Below are 21,696 nucleotides of genomic sequence, written 5' to 3'. Positions count from 1 at the left end.
GTTCTGTTTTGTAATTCAGTTCAAGTGTAACGGTTTTTACATTCCCTCTATCAGTGATACCTTTTGAGAAGTGTCCTTTTCTGTGTGACTTATTTCACTTAGAGTCGTCATACCTAAATCCACTCATCATGCTGCTACTAGCCTTATGACATTGATTTCACGGCTGAGTGATATTCCATTGTACATAAGGACCACAACTTCTTTATCCATTTTTCTCTTTCCTGGGATATTGAAGGTGGAATGAAGTGGAGGTCCTTGTCAACAGAGCAGCCCTAAACTTTGGGGTGCTTGTGTCTTGCTGATTTTTCATTTTCCCAATTTACACCCCCATGAGTGGAAGTGCCCTATGCTCTCTAAGCTGTGTTTTTTAGATGTTTCAGGACACACCGTACTCTTCTCCAGAGTGGCTGTTGGCAATTTACATCCCGCCCATCAGTGTAGCAAGGCTCCCATTTCTCCATGGCCTGTCCTGCATTTCTGGTTTTGACACTTTTTTCAGCATGGCCCTTTTAACCGATGGGAAGCGAGACTTCTTTGTAGCGCTGATTTGCCTTTCCAGGTTGCTTGGTTGGCCAAAAAGGGCGTATGCGTTTTTTCCTGAATATATTCAGGAAAAAACGCATACGCCCTTTTTGGCCAAGGGCATCATTGTCAACGTTTTGCCGCTTTTCATGTGCTTTAAAGGCGATTCGAATCTACCTCCTGAAATCTGTTTCCTGCAATTCTGCCTTGATTTCAAATCCTCTTCTTTGCCTTCCCTCAATATATTTGTGGACGAGAGTTATCATTTATAACTCTGCAGGTTTGTGAATTGCAGTGCCCTGAACCTCCATTTTACAACTCGCGTTTTTGGGAGATGGCCGCAAAAGCGCAGGATGGCTTCAGGCCCTGTTCTTGATCCGGGGGGCAGGCTGAGCCTGTGGTTAATTCTTCTTCCTGATGGGAAAATAGAGTGACCTGTGCCTGTCCCAACACCAAGAGCTAGTCTCTCATTGGTTCCACGTCTTCCCGTTCATCCTCAGGACAAATTGCAACCTGTACGGAACAGGAGGTTAAAGGTGCTGATGCTCCAAGTAGGGAGATTGCTAGTAAAGCGGCTGGAATAGCGAACCCGGGCACAAGGAGATGAGAAATGAGGTGCGTTTTAGAAACCTTTCCCCATCACACGGTGTACCATCTTCTGGGTTTCTCATGCATGTTTTCGATGTAGGAAGATGCCCTTGAACCTGGAGATTTGTGACCCATGCGATGGGTACCATGCAGTATTACTTTAAAGGGTCTGCGTTTGCTCACCCAACCTCACCAAACCTCTCAGCCCCAAGAGTGTCCACCCTTATGTCTCATCCAGCTGTGGGTCTAGATATGGTCAATCCAGGTTGCATCACAGCCCCTGAACACATTGTGTAAGAATTTCTCTCTCTTTCACTGTCTTTGTTTCATGGGTTTTTCAAAGTAATTTATTTTTATAATGGGGTTTAGCTGCTTTTCACTGCTGTGTTTATGCCGCTTTACACCCACTTGGCACACTAACAGAGAGATATGAATACATAGGTTTTAAGATTATTACTAGTCAGATATATTCTTGTGCGGTGAATAGGGCGTGTTGAGTCCAGTTCTCTGAGCAAGGAGTAGGTCTTGTCTATTACATATTGGGTTTATGGAATGGTATCTGAGCTAATTTGAAACCCTTGTTTTATGTATCACCCCACCTCACCTTTCCCGTTAAGCAGCCATAGTGTGTTTTCTGCATGTGTGACTCTGTTCTGTTTTGTAATTCAGTTCAAGTGTAACGGTTTTTACATTCCCTCTATCAGTGATACCTTATGAGAAGTGTCCTTTTCTGTGTGACTTATTTCACTTAGAATCGTCGTACCTAAATCCACTCATCATGCTACTACTAGCCTTAGGACATTGATTTCATGGCTGAGTGATATTCCATTGTACATAAGGACCACAACTTCTTTATCGATTTTTCTCTTTCCTGGGATATTGAAGGTGGAATGAACTGGAGGTCCTTGTCAACAGAGCAGCCCTAAACTTTGGGGTGCTTGTGTCTTGCTGATTTTTCATTTTCCCAATTTATACCCCCATGAGTGGAAGTGCCCTATGCTCTCTAAGCTGTGTTTTTTAGATGTTTCAGGACACACCGTACTCTTCTCCAGAGTGGCTGTTGGCAATTTACATCCCGCCCATCAGTGTAGCAAGGCTCCCATTTCTCCATGGCCTGTCCTGCATTTCCGGTTTTGACACTTTTTTCAGCATGGCCCTTTTAACCGATGGGAAGCGAGACTTCTTTGTAGCGCTGATTTGCCTTTCCAGGTTGCTTGGTTGGCCAAAAAGGGCGTATGCGTTTTTTCCTGAATATATTCCGGAAAAAACGCATACGCCCTTTTTGGCCAAGGGCATCATTGTCAACGTTTTGCCGCTTTTCATGTGCTTTAAAGGCGATTCGAATCTACCTCCTGAAATCTGTTTCCTGCAATTCTGCCTTGATTTCAAATCCTCTTCTTTGCCTTCCCTCAATATATTTGTGGACGAGAGTTATCATTTATAAGTCTGCAGGTTTGTGAATTGCAGTGCCCTGAACCTCCATTTTACAACTCGATTTTTAGGGAGCTGGCCGCAATAGCGCAGGATGGCTTCAGGCCCTGTTTTGGTTCCGGGTGGCAGGCTGAGCCTGTGGTTAATTCTTCTTCCTGATGGGAAAATAGAGTGACCTGTGCCTGTCCCAACACCAAGAGCTAGTCTCTCATTGGTTCCACGTCTTCCCGTTCATCCTCAGGACAAATTGCAACCTGTACGGAATAGGAGGTTAAAAGTGATGATGCTCCAAGGAGGGAGATTGCTAGTAAAGTGGCTGGAATGGCAAACCCGGGCACAGGCAGATGAGAAATGAGGTGCGTTTTAGAAACCTTTCCCCATCACACGGTGTACCATCTTCTGGGTATCTCATGCATGTTTACGATGTAGGAAGATGCCCTTCAACCTGGAGATTTGGGACCCATGCGATGGGTACCACGCAGTATTACTTTAAAGGGTCTGCGTTTGCTCACCCAACCTCACCAAACCTCTCAGCCGCAACAGTGTCCACCCTTATGTCTCATCCAGCTGTGGGTCTAGATATGGTCAATCCAGGTTGCATCACAGCCCCTGAACGCATTGTGTAAGAATTTCTCTCTCTTTCACTGTCTTTGTTTCATGGGTTTTTCAAAGTAATTTATTTTTATAATGGGGTTTAGCTGCTTTTCACTGCTGTGTTTATGCCGCTTTTTACCCACTTGACACACTAACAGAGAGATATCAATACATAGGTTTTAAGATTATTACTAGTCAGATATATTCTTGTGCGGTGAATAGGGCGTGTTGAGTCCAGTTCTCTGAGCAAGGAGTAGGTCTTGTCTATTACATATTGGGTTTATGGAACGGTATCTGAGCTAATTTGAAACCCTTGTTTTATGTATCACCCCACCTCACCTTTCCCGTTAAGCAGCCATAGTGTGTTTTCTGCATGTGTGACTCTGTTCTGTTTTGTAATTCAGTTCAAGTGTAACGGTTTTTACATTCCCTCTATCAGTGATACCTTATGAGAAGTGTCCTTTTCTGTGTGACTTATTTCACTTAGAATCGTCGTACCTAAATCCACTCATCATGCTGCTACTAGCCTTATGACATTGATTTCATGGCTGAGTGATATTCCATTGTACATAAGGACCACAACTTCTTTATCCATTTTTCTCTTTCCTGGGATATTGAAGGTGGAATGAAGTGGAGGTCCTTGTCAACAGAGCAGCCCTAAACTTTGGGGTGCTTGTGTCTTGCTGATTTTTCATTTTCCCAATTTATAACCCCTGAGTGGAAGTGCCCCATGCTCTCTAAGCTTTGTTTTTTAGATGTTTCCGGACTCACCGTACGCTTCTCCAGAGTGGCTGTTGGCAATTTACATCCCGCCCATCAGTGTAGCAAGGCTCCCATTTCTCCATGGCCTGTCCTGCATTTCTGGTTTTGACACTCTTTTCAGCATGGCCCTTTTGACCGATGGGAAGCGAGACATCTTTGTAGTGCTGATTTGCCTTTCCAGGTTGCTTGGTTGGCCAAAAAGGGCGTATGCGTTTTTTCCTGAATATATTTAGGAAAAAACGCATACGCCCTTTTTGGCCAAGGGCATCATTGTCAACGTTTTGCTGCTTTTCATGTGCTTTAAAGGCAATTCGAATCTACCTCCTGAAATCTGTTTCCTGCAATTCTGCCTTGATTTCAAATCCTCTTCTTTGCCTTCCCTCAATATATTTGTGGATGAGAGTTATCATTTATAAGTCTGCAGGTTTGTGAATTGCAGTGCCCTGAACCTCCATTTTACAACTCGCTTTTTAGGGAGCTGGCCGCAAAAGCGCAGGATGTCTTCAGGCCCTGTTCTGGTTCCGGGGGGCAGGCTGAGCCTGTGGTTAATTCTTCTTCCTGATGGGAAAATAGAGTGACCTGTGCCTGTCCCAACACCAAGAGCTAGTCTTTCATTGGTTCCACGTCTTCCCGTTCATCCTCAGTACAAATTGCAACCTGTACGGAACAGGAGGTTAAAGGTGCTGATGCTCCAAGGAGGGAGATTGCTAGTAAAGTGGCTGGAATGGCGAACCCGGGCACAAGCAGATAAGAAATGAGGTGCGTTTTAGAAACCTTTCCCCATCACACGGTGTACCGTCTTCTGGGTATCTCATGCATGTTTTCGATGTAGGAAGATGCCCTTGAACCTGGAGATTTGGGACCCATGCGATGGGTACCACGCAGTATTATTTAAAGGGTCTACGTTTGCTCACCCAACCTCACCAAACCTCTCAGCCGCAACAGTGTCCACCCTTATGTCTCATCCAGCTGTGGGTCTAGATATGGTCAATCCAGGTTGCATCACAGCCCCTGAACGCATTGTGTAAGAATTTCTCTCTCTTTCACTGTCTTTGTTTCATGGGTTTTTCAAAGTAATTTATTTTTATAATGGGGTTTAGCTGCTTTTCACTGCTGTGTTTATGCCGCTTTTTACCCACTTGACACACTAACAGAGAGATATCAATACATAGGTTTTAAGATTATTACTAGTCAGATATATTCTTGTGCGGTGAATAGGGCGTGTTGAGTCCAGTTCTCTGAGCAAGGAGTAGGTCTTGTCTATTACATATTGGGTTTATGGAACGGTATCTGAGCTAATTTGAAACCCTTGTTTTATGTATCACCCCACCTCACCTTTCCCGTTAAGCAGCCATAGTGTGTTTTCTGCATGTGTGACTCTGTTCTGTTTTGTAATTCAGTTCAAGTGTAACGGTTTTTACATTCCCTCTATCAGTGATACCTTTTGAGAAGTGTCCTTTTCTGTGTGACTTATTTCACTTAGAGTCGTCATACCTAAATCCACTCATCATGCTGCTACTAGCCTTATGACATTGATTTCACGGCTGAGTGATATTCCATTGTACATAAGGACCACAACTTCTTTATCCATTTTTCTCTTTCCTGGGATATTGAAGGTGGAATGAAGTGGAGGTCCTTGTCAACAGAGCAGCCCTAAACTTTGGGGTGCTTGTGTCTTGCTGATTTTTCATTTTCCCAATTTACACCCCCATGAGTGGAAGTGCCCTATGCTCTCTAAGCTGTGTTTTTTAGATGTTTCAGGACACACCGTACTCTTCTCCAGAGTGGCTGTTGGCAATTTACATCCCGCCCATCAGTGTAGCAAGGCTCCCATTTCTCCATGGCCTGTCCTGCATTTCTGGTTTTGACACTTTTTTCAGCATGGCCCTTTTAACCGATGGGAAGCGAGACTTCTTTGTAGCGCTGATTTGCCTTTCCAGGTTGCTTGGTTGGCCAAAAAGGGCGTATGCGTTTTTTCCTGAATATATTCAGGAAAAAACGCATACGCCCTTTTTGGCCAAGGGCATCATTGTCAACGTTTTGCCGCTTTTCATGTGCTTTAAAGGCGATTCGAATCTACCTCCTGAAATCTGTTTCCTGCAATTCTGCCTTGATTTCAAATCCTCTTCTTTGCCTTCCCTCAATATATTTGTGGACGAGAGTTATCATTTATAAGTCTGCAGGTTTGTGAATTGCAGTGCCCTGAACCTCCATTTTACAACTCGATTTTTAGGGAGCTGGCCGCAATAGCGCAGGATGGCTTCAGGCCCTGTTTTGGTTCCGGGTGGCAGGCTGAGCCTGTGGTTAATTCTTCTTCCTGATGGGAAAATAGAGTGACCTGTGCCTGTCCCAACACCAAGAGCTAGTCTCTCATTGGTTCCACGTCTTCCCGTTCATCCTCAGGACAAATTGCAACCTGTACGGAACAGGAGGTTAAAGGTGCTGATGCTCCAAGGAGGGAGATTGCTAGTAAAGCGGCTGGAATAGCGAACCCGGGCACAAGGAGATGAGAAATGAGGTGCGTTTTAGAAACCTTTCCCCATCACACGGTGTACCATCTTCTGGGTTTCTCATGCATGTTTTCGATGTAGGAAGATGCCCTTGAACCTGGAGATTTGTGACCCATGCGATGGGTACCATGCAGTATTACTTTAAAGGGTCTGCGTTTGCTCACCCAACCTCACCAAACCTCTCAGCCCCAAGAGTGTCCACCCTTATGTCTCATCCAGCTGTGGGTCTAGATATGGTCAATCCAGGTTGCATCACAGCCCCTGAACGCATTGTGTAAGAATTTCTCTCTCTTTCACTGTCTTTGTTTCATGGGTTTTTCAAAGTAATTTATTTTTATAATGGGGTTTAGCTGCTTTTCACTGCTGTGTTTATGCCGCTTTACACCCACTTGACACACTAACAGAGAGATATGAATACATAGGTTTTAAGATTATTACTAGTCAGATATATTCTTGTGCGGTGAATAGGGCGTGTTGAGTCCAGTTCTCTGAGCAAGGAGTAGGTCTTGTCTATTACATATTGGGTTTATGGAACGGTATCTGAGCTAATTTGAAACCCTTGTTTTATGTATCACCCCACCTCACCTTTCCCGTTAAGCAGCCATAGTGTGTTTTCTGCATGTGTGACTCTGTTCTGTTTTGTAATTCAGTTCAAGTGTAACGGTTTTTACATTCCCTCTATCAGTGATACCTTATGAGAAGTGTCCTTTTCTGTGTGACTTATTTCACTTAGAATCGTCGTACCTAAATCCACTCATCATGCTGCTACTAGCCTTATGAAATTGATTTCATGGCTGAGTGATATTCCATTGTACATAAGGACCACAACTTCTTTATCCATTTTTCTCTTTCCTGGGATATTGAAGGTGGAATGAAGTGGAGGTCCTTGTCAACAGAGCAGCCCTAAACTTTGGGGTGCTTGTGTCTTGCTGATTTTTAATTTTCCCAATTTATACCCCCATGAGTGGAAGTGCCCTATGCTCTCTAAGCTTTGCTTTTTAGACGTTTCAGGACTCACCGTACACTTCTCCAGAGTGGCTGTTGACAATTTACATCCCGCCCATCAGTGTAGCAAGGCTCCCATTTCTCCATGGCCTGTCCTGCATTTCTGGTTTTGACACTCTTTTCAGCATGGCCCTTTTGACCGATGGGAAGCGAGACATCTTTGTAGTGCTGATTTGCCTTTCCAGGTTGCTTGGTTGGCCAAAAAGTGCGTATGCGTTTTTTCCTGAATATATTTAGGAAAAAACGCATACGCCCTTTTTGGCCAAGGGCATCATTGTCAACGTTTTGCTGCTTTTCATTTGCTTTAAAGGCAATTCGAATCTACCTCCTGAAATCTGTTTCCTGCAATTCTGCCTTGATTTCAAATCCTCTTCTTTGCCTTCCCTCAATATATTTGTGGATGAGAGTTATCATTTATAAGTCTGCAGGTTTGTGAATTGCAGTGCCCTGAACCTCCATTTTACAACTCGCTTTTTAGGGAGCTGGCCGCAAAAGCGCAGGATGTCTTCAGGCCCTGTTCTGGTTCCGGGGGGCAGGCTGAGCCTGTGGTTAATTCTTCTTCCTGATGGGAAAATAGAGTGACCTGTGCCTGTCCCAACACCAAGAGCTAGTCTTTCATTGGTTCCACGTCTTCCCGTTCATCCTCAGTACAAATTGCAACCTGTACGGAACAGGAGGTTAAAGGTGCTGATGCTCCAAGGAGGGAGATTGCTAGTAAAGTGGCTGGAATGGCGAACCCGGGCACAAGCAGATAAGAAATGAGGTGCGTTTTAGAAACCTTTCCCCATCACACGGTGTACCGTCTTCTGGGTATCTCATGCATGTTTTCGATGTAGGAAGATGCCCTTGAACCTGGAGATTTGGGACCCATGCGATGGGTACCACGCAGTATTATTTAAAGGGTCTACGTTTGCTCACCCAACCTCACCAAACCTCTCAGCCGCAACAGTGTCCACCCTTATGTCTCATCCAGCTGTGGGTCTAGATATGGTCAATCCAGGTTGCATCACAGCCCCTGAACGCATTGTGTAAGAATTTCTCTCTCTTTCACTGTCTTTGTTTCATGGGTTTTTCAAAGTAATTTATTTTTATAATGGGGTTTAGCTGCTTTTCACTGCTGTGTTTATGCCGCTTTTTACCCACTTGACACACTAACAGAGAGATATCAATACATAGGTTTTAAGATTATTACTAGTCAGATATATTCTTGTGCGGTGAATAGGGCGTGTTGAGTCCAGTTCTCTGAGCAAGGAGTAGGTCTTGTCTATTACATATTGGGTTTATGGAACGGTATCTGAGCTAATTTGAAACCCTTGTTTTATGTATCACCCCACCTCACCTTTCCCGTTAAGCAGCCATAGTGTGTTTTCTGCATGTGTGACTCTGTTCTGTTTTGTAATTCAGTTCAAGTGTAACGGTTTTTACATTCCCTCTATCAGTGATACCTTTTGAGAAGTGTCCTTTTCTGTGTGACTTATTTCACTTAGAGTCGTCATACCTAAATCCACTCATCATGCTGCTACTAGCCTTATGACATTGATTTCACGGCTGAGTGATATTCCATTGTACATAAGGACCACAACTTCTTTATCCATTTTTCTCTTTCCTGGGATATTGAAGGTGGAATGAAGTGGAGGTCCTTGTCAACAGAGCAGCCCTAAACTTTGGGGTGCTTGTGTCTTGCTGATTTTTCATTTTCCCAATTTACACCCCCATGAGTGGAAGTGCCCTATGCTCTCTAAGCTGTGTTTTTTAGATGTTTCAGGACACACCGTACTCTTCTCCAGAGTGGCTGTTGGCAATTTACATCCCGCCCATCAGTGTAGCAAGGCTCCCATTTCTCCATGGCCTGTCCTGCATTTCTGGTTTTGACACTTTTTTCAGCATGGCCCTTTTAACCGATGGGAAGCGAGACTTCTTTGTAGCGCTGATTTGCCTTTCCAGGTTGCTTGGTTGGCCAAAAAGGGCGTATGCGTTTTTTCCTGAATATATTCAGGAAAAAACGCATACGCCCTTTTTGGCCAAGGGCATCATTGTCAACGTTTTGCCGCTTTTCATGTGCTTTAAAGGCGATTCGAATCTACCTCCTGAAATCTGTTTCCTGCAATTCTGCCTTGATTTCAAATCCTCTTCTTTGCCTTCCCTCAATATATTTGTGGACGAGAGTTATCATTTATAACTCTGCAGGTTTGTGAATTGCAGTGCCCTGAACCTCCATTTTACAACTCGCGTTTTTGGGAGATGGCCGCAAAAGCGCAGGATGGCTTCAGGCCCTGTTCTTGATCCGGGGGGCAGGCTGAGCCTGTGGTTAATTCTTCTTCCTGATGGGAAAATAGAGTGACCTGTGCCTGTCCCAACACCAAGAGCTAGTCTCTCATTGGTTCCACGTCTTCCCGTTCATCCTCAGGACAAATTGCAACCTGTACGGAACAGGAGGTTAAAGGTGCTGATGCTCCAAGTAGGGAGATTGCTAGTAAAGCGGCTGGAATAGCGAACCCGGGCACAAGGAGATGAGAAATGAGGTGCGTTTTAGAAACCTTTCCCCATCACACGGTGTACCATCTTCTGGGTTTCTCATGCATGTTTTCGATGTAGGAAGATGCCCTTGAACCTGGAGATTTGTGACCCATGCGATGGGTACCATGCAGTATTACTTTAAAGGGTCTGCGTTTGCTCACCCAACCTCACCAAACCTCTCAGCCCCAAGAGTGTCCACCCTTATGTCTCATCCAGCTGTGGGTCTAGATATGGTCAATCCAGGTTGCATCACAGCCCCTGAACACATTGTGTAAGAATTTCTCTCTCTTTCACTGTCTTTGTTTCATGGGTTTTTCAAAGTAATTTATTTTTATAATGGGGTTTAGCTGCTTTTCACTGCTGTGTTTATGCCGCTTTACACCCACTTGGCACACTAACAGAGAGATATGAATACATAGGTTTTAAGATTATTACTAGTCAGATATATTCTTGTGCGGTGAATAGGGCGTGTTGAGTCCAGTTCTCTGAGCAAGGAGTAGGTCTTGTCTATTACATATTGGGTTTATGGAATGGTATCTGAGCTAATTTGAAACCCTTGTTTTATGTATCACCCCACCTCACCTTTCCCGTTAAGCAGCCATAGTGTGTTTTCTGCATGTGTGACTCTGTTCTGTTTTGTAATTCAGTTCAAGTGTAACGGTTTTTACATTCCCTCTATCAGTGATACCTTATGAGAAGTGTCCTTTTCTGTGTGACTTATTTCACTTAGAATCGTCGTACCTAAATCCACTCATCATGCTACTACTAGCCTTAGGACATTGATTTCATGGCTGAGTGATATTCCATTGTACATAAGGACCACAACTTCTTTATCGATTTTTCTCTTTCCTGGGATATTGAAGGTGGAATGAACTGGAGGTCCTTGTCAACAGAGCAGCCCTAAACTTTGGGGTGCTTGTGTCTTGCTGATTTTTCATTTTCCCAATTTATACCCCCATGAGTGGAAGTGCCCTATGCTCTCTAAGCTGTGTTTTTTAGATGTTTCAGGACACACCGTACTCTTCTCCAGAGTGGCTGTTGGCAATTTACATCCCGCCCATCAGTGTAGCAAGGCTCCCATTTCTCCATGGCCTGTCCTGCATTTCCGGTTTTGACACTTTTTTCAGCATGGCCCTTTTAACCGATGGGAAGCGAGACTTCTTTGTAGCGCTGATTTGCCTTTCCAGGTTGCTTGGTTGGCCAAAAAGGGCGTATGCGTTTTTTCCTGAATATATTCAGGAAAAAACGCATACGCCCTTTTTGGCCAAGGGCATCATTGTCAACGTTTTGCCGCTTTTCATGTGCTTTAAAGGCGATTCGAATCTACCTCCTGAAATCTGTTTCCTGCAATTCTGCCTTGATTTCAAATCCTCTTCTTTGCCTTCCCTCAATATATTTGTGGACGAGAGTTATCATTTATAAGTCTGCAGGTTTGTGAATTGCAGTGCCCTGAACCTCCATTTTACAACTCGATTTTTAGGGAGCTGGCCGCAATAGCGCAGGATGGCTTCAGGCCCTGTTTTGGTTCCGGGTGGCAGGCTGAGCCTGTGGTTAATTCTTCTTCCTGATGGGAAAATAGAGTGACCTGTGCCTGTCCCAACACCAAGAGCTAGTCTCTCATTGGTTCCACGTCTTCCCGTTCATCCTCAGGACAAATTGCAACCTGTACGGAACAGGAGGTTAAAAGTGATGATGCTCCAAGGAGGGAGATTGCTAGTAAAGTGGCTGGAATGGCAAACCCGGGCACAGGCAGATGAGAAATGAGGTGCGTTTTAGAAACCTTTCCCCATCACACGGTGTACCATCTTCTGGGTATCTCATGCATGTTTTCGATGTAGGAAGATGCCCTTGAACCTGGAGATTTGGGACCCATGCGATGGGTACCACGCAGTATTACTTTAAAGGGTCTGCGTTTGCTCACCCAACCTCACCAAACCTCTCAGCCGCAACAGTGTCCACCCTTATGTCTCATCCAGCTGTGGGTCTAGATATGGTCAATCCAGGTTGCATCACAGCCCCTGAACGCATTGTGTAAGAATTTCTCTCTCTTTCACTGTCTTTGTTTCATGGGTTTTTCAAAGTAATTTATTTTTATAATGGGGTTTAGCTGCTTTTCACTGCTGTGTTTATGCCGCTTTTTACCCACTTGACACACTAACAGAGAGATATCAATACATAGGTTTTAAGATTATTACTAGTCAGATATATTCTTGTGCGGTGAATAGGGCGTGTTGAGTCCAGTTCTCTGAGCAAGGAGTAGGTCTTGTCTATTACATATTGGGTTTATGGAACGGTATCTGAGCTAATTTGAAACCCTTGTTTTATGTATCACCCCACCTCACCTTTCCCGTTAAGCAGCCATAGTGTGTTTTCTGCATGTGTGACTCTGTTCTGTTTTGTAATTCAGTTCAAGTGTAACGGTTTTTACATTCCCTCTATCAGTGATACCTTATGAGAAGTGTCCTTTTCTGTGTGACTTATTTCACTTAGAATCGTCGTACCTAAATCCACTCATCATGCTGCTACTAGCCTTATGACATTGATTTCACGGCTGAGTGATATTCCATTGTACATAAGGACCACAACTTCTTTATCCATTTTTCTCTTTCCTGGGATATTGAAGGTGGAATGAAGTGGAGGTCCTTGTCAACAGAGCAGCCCTAAACTTTGGGGTGCTTGTGTCTTGCTGATTTTTCATTTTCCCAATTTATAACCCCTGAGTGGAAGTGCCCCATGCTCTCTAAGCTTTGTTTTTTAGATGTTTCCGGACTCACCGTACGCTTCTCCAGAGTGGCTGTTGGCAATTTACATCCCGCCCATCAGTGTAGGAAGGCTCCCATTTCTCCATGGCCTGTCCTGCATTTCTGGTTTTGACACTTTTTTCAGCATGGCCTTTTTTACCGATGGGAAGCGAGACATCTTTGTAGCGCTGATTTGCCTTTCCAGGTTGCTTGGTTGGCCAAAAAGGGCGTATGCGTTTTTTCCTGAATATATTCAGGAAAAAACGCATACGCCCTTTTTGGCCAAGGGCATCATTGTCAACGTTTTGCCGCTTTTCATGTGCTTTAAAGGCGATTCGAATCTACCTCCTGAAATCTGTTTCCTGCAATTCTGCCTTGATTTCAAATCCTCTTCTTTGCCTTCCCTCAATATATTTGTGGACGAGAGTTATCATTTATAAGTCTGCAGGTTTGTGAATTGCAGTGCCCTGAACCTCCATTTTACAACTCGATTTTTAGGGAGCTGGCCGCAATAGCGCAGGATGGCTTCAGGCCCTGTTTTGGTTCCGGGTGGCAGGCTGAGCCTGTGGTTAATTCTTCTTCCTGATGGGAAAATAGAGTGACCTGTGCCTGTCCCAACACCAAGAGCTAGTCTCTCATTGGTTCCACGTCTTCCCGTTCATCCTCAGGACAAATTGCAACCTGTACGGAACAGGAGGTTAAAGGTGCTGATGCTCCAAGGAGGGAGATTGCTAGTAAAGCGGCTGGAATAGCGAACCCGGGCACAAGGAGATGAGAAATGAGGTGCGTTTTAGAAACCTTTCCCCATCACACGGTGTACCATCTTCTGGGTTTCTCATGCATGTTTTCGATGTAGGAAGATGCCCTTGAACCTGGAGATTTGTGACCCATGCGATGGGTACCATGCAGTATTACTTTAAAGGGTCTGCGTTTGCTCACCCAACCTCACCAAACCTCTCAGCCCCAAGAGTGTCCACCCTTATGTCTCATCCAGCTGTGGGTCTAGATATGGTCAATCCAGGTTGCATCACAGCCCCTGAACGCATTGTGTAAGAATTTCTCTCTCTTTCACTGTCTTTGTTTCATGGGTTTTTCAAAGTAATTTATTTTTATAATGGGGTTTAGCTGCTTTTCACTGCTGTGTTTATGCCGCTTTACACCCACTTGACACACTAACAGAGAGATATGAATACATAGGTTTTAAGATTATTACTAGTCAGATATATTCTTGTGCGGTGAATAGGGCGTGTTGAGTCCAGTTCTCTGAGCAAGGAGTAGGTCTTGTCTATTACATATTGGGTTTATGGAACGGTATCTGAGCTAATTTGAAACCCTTGTTTTATGTATCACCCCACCTCACCTTTCCCGTTAAGCAGCCATAGTGTGTTTTCTGCATGTGTGACTCTGTTCTGTTTTGTAATTCAGTTCATGTGGAACGGTTTTTACATTCCCTCTGTAAGTGATACCTTATGAGAAGTGTCCTTTTCTGTGTGACTTATTTCACTTAGAATCCTCATACCTAAATCCACTCATCATGCTGCTACTAGCCTTAGGACATTGATTTCATGGCTGAGTGATATTCCATTGTACATAAGGACCACAACTTCTTTATCCATTTTTCTCTTTCCTGGGATATTGAAGGTGGAATGAAGTGGAGGTCCTTGTCAACAGAGCAGCCCTAAACTTTGGGGTGCTTGTGTCTTGCTGATTTTTAATTTTCCCAATTTATACCCCCATGAGTGGAAGTGCCCTATGCTCTCTAAGCTTTGCTTTTTAGACGTTTCAGGACTCACCGTACACTTCTCCAGAGTGGCTGTTGACAATTTACATCCCGCCCATCAGTGTAGCAAGGCTCCCATTTCTCCATGGCCTGTCCTGCATTTCTGGTTTTGACACTCTTTTCAGCATGGCCCTTTTGACCGATGGGAAGCGAGACATCTTTGTAGTGCTGATTTGCCTTTCCAGGTTGCTTGGTTGGCCAAAAAGTGCGTATGCGTTTTTTCCTGAATATATTTAGGAAAAAACGCATACGCCCTTTTTGGCCAAGGGCATCATTGTCAACGTTTTGCTGCTTTTCATGTGCTTTAAAGGCAATTCGAATCTACCTCCTGAAATCTGTTTCCTGCAATTCTGCCTTGATTTCAAATCCTCTTCTTTGCCTTCCCTCAATATATTTGTGGATGAGAGTTATCATTTATAAGTCTGCAGGTTTGTGAATTGCAGTGCCCTGAACCTCCATTTTACAACTCGCTTTTTAGGGAGCTGGCCGCAAAAGCGCAGGATGTCTTCAGGCCCTGTTCTGGTTCCGGGGGGCAGGCTGAGCCTGTGGTTAATTCTTCTTCCTGATGGGAAAATAGAGTGACCTGTGCCTGTCCCAACACCAAGAGCTAGTCTTTCATTGGTTCCACGTCTTCCCGTTCATCCTCAGTACAAATTGCAACCTGTACGGAACAGGAGGTTAAAGGTGCTGATGCTCCAAGGAGGGAGATTGCTAGTAAAGTGGCTGGAATGGCGAACCCGGGCACAAGCAGATAAGAAATGAGGTGCGTTTTAGAAACCTTTCCCCATCACACGGTGTACCGTCTTCTGGGTATCTCATGCATGTTTTCGATGTAGGAAGATGCCCTTGAACCTGGAGATTTGGGACCCATGCGATGGGTACCACGCAGTATTATTTAAAGTGTCTACGTTTGCTCACCCAACCTCACCAAACCTCTCAGCCGCAACAGTGTCCACCCTTATGTCTCATCCAGCTGTGGGTCTAGATATGGTCAATCCAGGTTGCATCACAGCCCCTGAACGCATTGTGTAAGAATTTCTCTCTCTTTCACTGTCTTTGTTTCATGGGTTTTTCAAAGTAATTTATTTTTATAATGGGGTTTAGCTGCTTTTCACTGCTGTGTTTATGCCGCTTTTTACCCACTTGACACACTAACAGAGAGATATCAATACATAGGTTTTAAGATTATTACTAGTCAGATATATTCTTGTGCGGTGAATAGGGCGTGTTGAGTCCAGTTCTCTGAGCAAGGAGTAGGTCTTGTCTATTACATATTGGGTTTATGGAACGGTATCTGAGCTAATTTGAAACCCTTGTTTTATGTATCACCCCACCTCACCTTTCCCGTTAAGCAGCCATAGTGTGTTTTCTGCATGTGTGACTCTGTTCTGTTTTGTAATTCAGTTCAAGTGTAACGGTTTTTACATTCCCTCTATCAGTGATACCTTTTGAGAAGTGTCCTTTTCTGTGTGACTTATTTCACTTAGAGTCGTCATACCTAAATCCACTCATCATGCTGCTACTAGCCTTATGACATTGATTTCACGGCTGAGTGATATTCCATTGTACATAAGGACCACAACTTCTTTATCCATTTTTCTCTTTCCTGGGATATTGAAGGTGGAATGAAGTGGAGGTCCTTGTCAACAGAGCAGCCCTAAACTTTGGGGTGCTTGTGTCTTGCTGATTTTTAATTTTCCCAATTTATAACCCCATGAGTGGAAGTGCCCTATGCTCTCTAAGCTTTGTTTTTTAGATGTTTCAGGACTCACCGTACGCTTCTCCAGAGTGGCTGTTGGCAATTTACATCCCGCCCATCAGTGTAGCAAGGCTCCCATTTCTCCATGGCCTGTCCTGCATTTCCGGTTTTGACACTTTTTTCAGCATGGCCCTTTTAACCGATGGGAAGCGAGACTTCTTTGTAGCGCTGATTTGCCTTTCCAGGTTGCTTGGTTGGCCAAAAAGGGCGTATGCGTTTTTTCCTGAATATATTCAGGAAAAAACGCATACGCCCTTTTTGGCCAAGGGCATCATTGTCAACGTTTTGCCGCTTTTCATGTGCTTTAAAGGCGATTCGAATCTACCTCCTGAAATCTGTTTCCTGCAATTCTGCCTTGATTTCAAATCCTCTTCTTTGCCTTCCCTCAATATATTTGTGGACGAGAGTTATCATTTATAACTCTGCAGGTTTGTGAATTGCAGTGCCCTGAACCTCCATTTTACAACTCGCGTTTTTGGGAGATGGCCGCAAAAGCGCAGGATGGCTTCAGGCCCTGTTCTTGATCCGGGGGGCAGGCTGAGCCTGTGGTTAATTCTTCTTCCTGATGGGAAAATAGAGTGACCTGTGCCTGTCCCAACACCAAGAGCTAGTCTCTCATTGGTTCCACGTCTTCCCGTTCATCCTCAGGACAAATTGCAACCTGTACGGAACAGGAGGTTAAAGGTGCTGATGCTCCAAGTAGGGAGATTGCTAGTAAAGCGGCTGGAATAGCGAACCCGGGCACAAGGAGATGAGAAATGAGGTGCGTTTTAGAAACCTTTCCCCATCACACGGTGTACCATCTTCTGGGTTTCTCATGCATGTTTTCGATGTAGGAAGATGCCCTTGAACCTGGAGATTTGTGACCCATGCGATGGGTACCATGCAGTATTACTTTAAAGGGTCTGCGTTTGCTCACCCAACCTCACCAAACCTCTCAGCCCCAAGAGTGTCCACCCTTATGTCTCATCCAGCTGTGGGTCTAGATATGGTCAATCCAGGTTGCATCACAGCCCCTGAACACATTGTGTAAGAATTTCTCTCTCTTTCACTGTCTTTGTTTCATGGGTTTTTCAAAGTAATTTATTTTTATAATGGGGTTTAGCTGCTTTTCACTGCTGTGTTTATGCCGCTTTACACCCACTTGGCACACTAACAGAGAGATATGAATACATAGGTTTTAAGATTATTACTAGTCAGATATATTCTTGTGCGGTGAATAGGGCGTGTTGAGTCCAGTTCTCTGAGCAAGGAGTAGGTCTTGTCTATTACATATTGGGTTTATGGAATGGTATCTGAGCTAATTTGAAACCCTTGTTTTATGTATCACCCCACCTCACCTTTCCCGTTAAGCAGCCATAGTGTGTTTTCTGCATGTGTGACTCTGTTCTGTTTTGTAATTCAGTTCAAGTGTAACGGTTTTTACATTCCCTCTATCAGTGATACCTTATGAGAAGTGTCCTTTTCTGTGTGACTTATTTCACTTAGAATCGTCGTACCTAAATCCACTCATCATGCTACTACTAGCCTTAGGACATTGATTTCATGGCTGAGTGATATTCCATTGTACATAAGGACCACAACTTCTTTATCGATTTTTCTCTTTCCTGGGATATTGAAGGTGGAATGAACTGGAGGTCCTTGTCAACAGAGCAGCCCTAAACTTTGGGGTGCTTGTGTCTTGCTGATTTTTCATTTTCCCAATTTATACCCCCATGAGTGGAAGTGCCCTATGCTCTCTAAGCTGTGTTTTTTAGATGTTTCAGGACACACCGTACTCTTCTCCAGAGTGGCTGTTGGCAATTTACATCCCGCCCATCAGTGTAGCAAGGCTCCCATTTCTCCATGGCCTGTCCTGCATTTCCGGTTTTGACACTTTTTTCAGCATGGCCCTTTTAACCGATGGGAAGCGAGACTTCTTTGTAGCGCTGATTTGCCTTTCCAGGTTGCTTGGTTGGCCAAAAAGGGCGTATGCGTTTTTTCCTGAATATATTCCGGAAAAAACGCATACGCCCTTTTTGGCCAAGGGCATCATTGTCAACGTTTTGCCGCTTTTCATGTGCTTTAAAGGCGATTCGAATCTACCTCCTGAAATCTGTTTCCTGCAATTCTGCCTTGATTTCAAATCCTCTTCTTTGCCTTCCCTCAATATATTTGTGGACGAGAGTTATCATTTATAAGTCTGCAGGTTTGTGAATTGCAGTGCCCTGAACCTCCATTTTACAACTCGATTTTTAGGGAGCTGGCCGCAATAGCGCAGGATGGCTTCAGGCCCTGTTTTGGTTCCGGGTGGCAGGCTGAGCCTGTGGTTAATTCTTCTTCCTGATGGGAAAATAGAGTGACCTGTGCCTGTCCCAACACCAAGAGCTAGTCTCTCATTGGTTCCACGTCTTCCCGTTCATCCTCAGGACAAATTGCAACCTGTACGGAACAGGAGGTTAAAAGTGATGATGCTCCAAGGAGGGAGATTGCTAGTAAAGTGGCTGGAATGGCAAACCCGGGCACAGGCAGATGAGAAATGAGGTGCGTTTTAGAAACCTTTCCCCATCACACGGTGTACCATCTTCTGGGTATCTCATGCATGTTTACGATGTAGGAAGATGCCCTTCAACCTGGAGATTTGGGACCCATGCGATGGGTACCACGCAGTATTACTTTAAAGGGTCTGCGTTTGCTCACCCAACCTCACCAAACCTCTCAGCCGCAACAGTGTCCACCCTTATGTCTCATCCAGCTGTGTGTCTAGATATGGTCAATCCAGGTTGCATCACAGCCCCTGAACGCATTGTGTAAGAATTTCTCTCTCTTTCACTGTCTTTGTTTCATGGGTTTTTCAAAGTAATTTATTTTTATAATGGGGTTTAGCTGCTTTTCACTGCTGTGTTTATGCCGCTTTTTACCCACTTGACACACTAACAGAGAGATATCAATACATAGGTTTTAAGATTATTACTAGTCAGATATATTCTTGTGCGGTGAATAGGGCGTGTTGAGTCCAGTTCTCTGAGCAAGGAGTAGGTCTTGTCTATTACATATTGGGTTTATGGAACGGTATCTGAGCTAATTTGAAACCCTTGTTTTATGTATCACCCCACCTCACCTTTCCCGTTAAGCAGCCATAGTGTGTTTTCTGCATGTGTGACTCTGTTCTGTTTTGTAATTCAGTTCAAGTGTAACGGTTTTTACATTCCCTCTATCAGTGATACCTTATGAGAAGTGTCCTTTTCTGTGTGACTTATTTCACTTAGAATCGTCGTACCTAAATCCACTCATCATGCTGCTACTAGCCTTATGACATTGATTTCATGGCTGAGTGATATTCCATTGTACATAAGGACCACAACTTCTTTATCCATTTTTCTCTTTCCTGGGATATTGAAGGTGGAATGAAGTGGAGGTCCTTGTCAACAGAGCAGCCCTAAACTTTGGGGTGCTTGTGTCTTGCTGATTTTTAATTTTCCCAATTTATAACCCCTGAGTGGAAGTGCCCCATGCTCTCTAAGCTTTGTTTTTTAGATGTTTCCGGACTCACCGTACGCTTCTCCAGAGTGGCTGTTGGCAATTTACATCCCGCCCATCAGTGTAGGAAGGCTCCCATTTCTCCATGGCCTGTCCTGCATTTCTGGTTTTGACACTTTTTTCAGCATGGCCTTTTTTACCGATGGGAAGCGAGACATCTTTGTAGCGCTGATTTGCCTTTCCAGGTTGCTTGGTTGGCCAAAAAGGGCGTATGCGTTTTTTCCTGAATATATTCAGGAAAAAACGCATACGCCCTTTTTGGCCAAGGGCATCATTGTCAACGTTTTGCCGCTTTTCATGTGCTTTAAAGGCGATTCGAATCTACCTCCTGAAATCTGTTTCCTGCAATTCTGCCTTGATTTCAAATCCTCTTCTTTGCCTTCCCTCAATATATTTGTGGACGAGAGTTATCATTTATAACTCTGCAGGTTTGTGAATTGCAGTGCCCTGAACCTCCATTTTACAACTCGATTTTTAGGGAGCTGGCCGCAATAGCGCAGGATGGCTTCAGGCCCTGTTTTGGTTCCGGGTGGCAGGCTGAGCCTGTGGTTAATTCTTCTTCCTGATGGGAAAATAGAGTGACCTGTGCCTGTCCCAACACCAAGAGCTAGTCTCTCATTGGTTCCACGTCTTCCCGTTCATCCTCAGGACAAATTGCAACCTGTACGGAACAGGAGGTTAAAGGTGCTGATGCTCCAAGGAGGGAGATTGCTAGTAAAGCGGCTGGAATAGCGAACCCGGGCACAAGGAGATGAGAAATGAGGTGCGTTTTAGAAACCTTTCCCCATCACACGGTGTACCATCTTCTGGGTTTCTCATGCATGTTTTCGATGTAGGAAGATGCCCTTGAACCTGGAGATTTGTGACCCATGCGATGGGTACCATGCAGTATTACTTTAAAGGGTCTGCGTTTGCTCACCCAACCTCACCAAACCTCTCAGCCCCAAGAGTGTCCACCCTTATGTCTCATCCAGCTGTGGGTCTAGATATGGTCAATCCAGGTTGCATCACAGCCCCTGAACGCATTGTGTAAGAATTTCTCTCTCTTTCACTGTCTTTGTTTCATGGGTTTTTCAAAGTAATTTATTTTTATAATGGGGTTTAGCTGCTTTTCACTGCTGTGTTTATGCCGCTTTACACCCACTTGACACACTAACAGAGAGATATGAATACATAGGTTTTAAGATTATTACTAGTCAGATATATTCTTGTGCGGTGAATAGGGCGTGTTGAGTCCAGTTCTCTGAGCAAGGAGTAGGTCTTGTCTATTACATATTGGGTTTATGGAACGGTATCTGAGCTAATTTGAAACCCTTGTTTTATGTATCACCCCACCTCACCTTTCCCGTTAAGCAGCCATAGTGTGTTTTCTGCATGTGTGACTCTGTTCTGTTTTGTAATTCAGTTCAAGTGTAACGGTTTTTACATTCCCTCTATCAGTGATACCTTATGAGAAGTGTCCTTTTCTGTGTGACTTATTTCACTTAGAATCGTCGTACCTAAATCCACTCATCATGCTGCTACTAGCCTTATGAAATTGATTTCATGGCTGAGTGATATTCCATTGTACATAAGGACCACAACTTCTTTATCCATTTTTCTCTTTCCTGGGATATTGAAGGTGGAATGAAGTGGAGGTCCTTGTCAACAGAGCAGCCCTAAACTTTGGGGTGCTTGTGTCTTGCTGATTTTTAATTTTCCCAATTTATACCCCCATGAGTGGAAGTGCCCTATGCTCTCTAAGCTTTGCTTTTTAGACGTTTCAGGACTCACCGTACACTTCTCCAGAGTGGCTGTTGACAATTTACATCCCGCCCATCAGTGTAGCAAGGCTCCCATTTCTCCATGGCCTGTCCTGCATTTCTGGTTTTGACACTCTTTTCAGCATGGCCCTTTTGACCGATGGGAAGCGAGACATCTTTGTAGTGCTGATTTGCCTTTCCAGGTTGCTTGGTTGGCCAAAAAGTG

The sequence above is a fragment of the Balaenoptera borealis genome, assembly GCF_965194805.1.
Source record: "Balaenoptera borealis genome assembly, contig: HAP1_SCAFFOLD_42, whole genome shotgun sequence".
Lineage (NCBI taxonomy): Eukaryota > Metazoa > Chordata > Mammalia > Artiodactyla > Balaenopteridae > Balaenoptera > Balaenoptera borealis.
The sequence above is the reverse complement of the archived record's forward strand: the minus strand, read 5'-3'. Positions refer to the sequence as shown.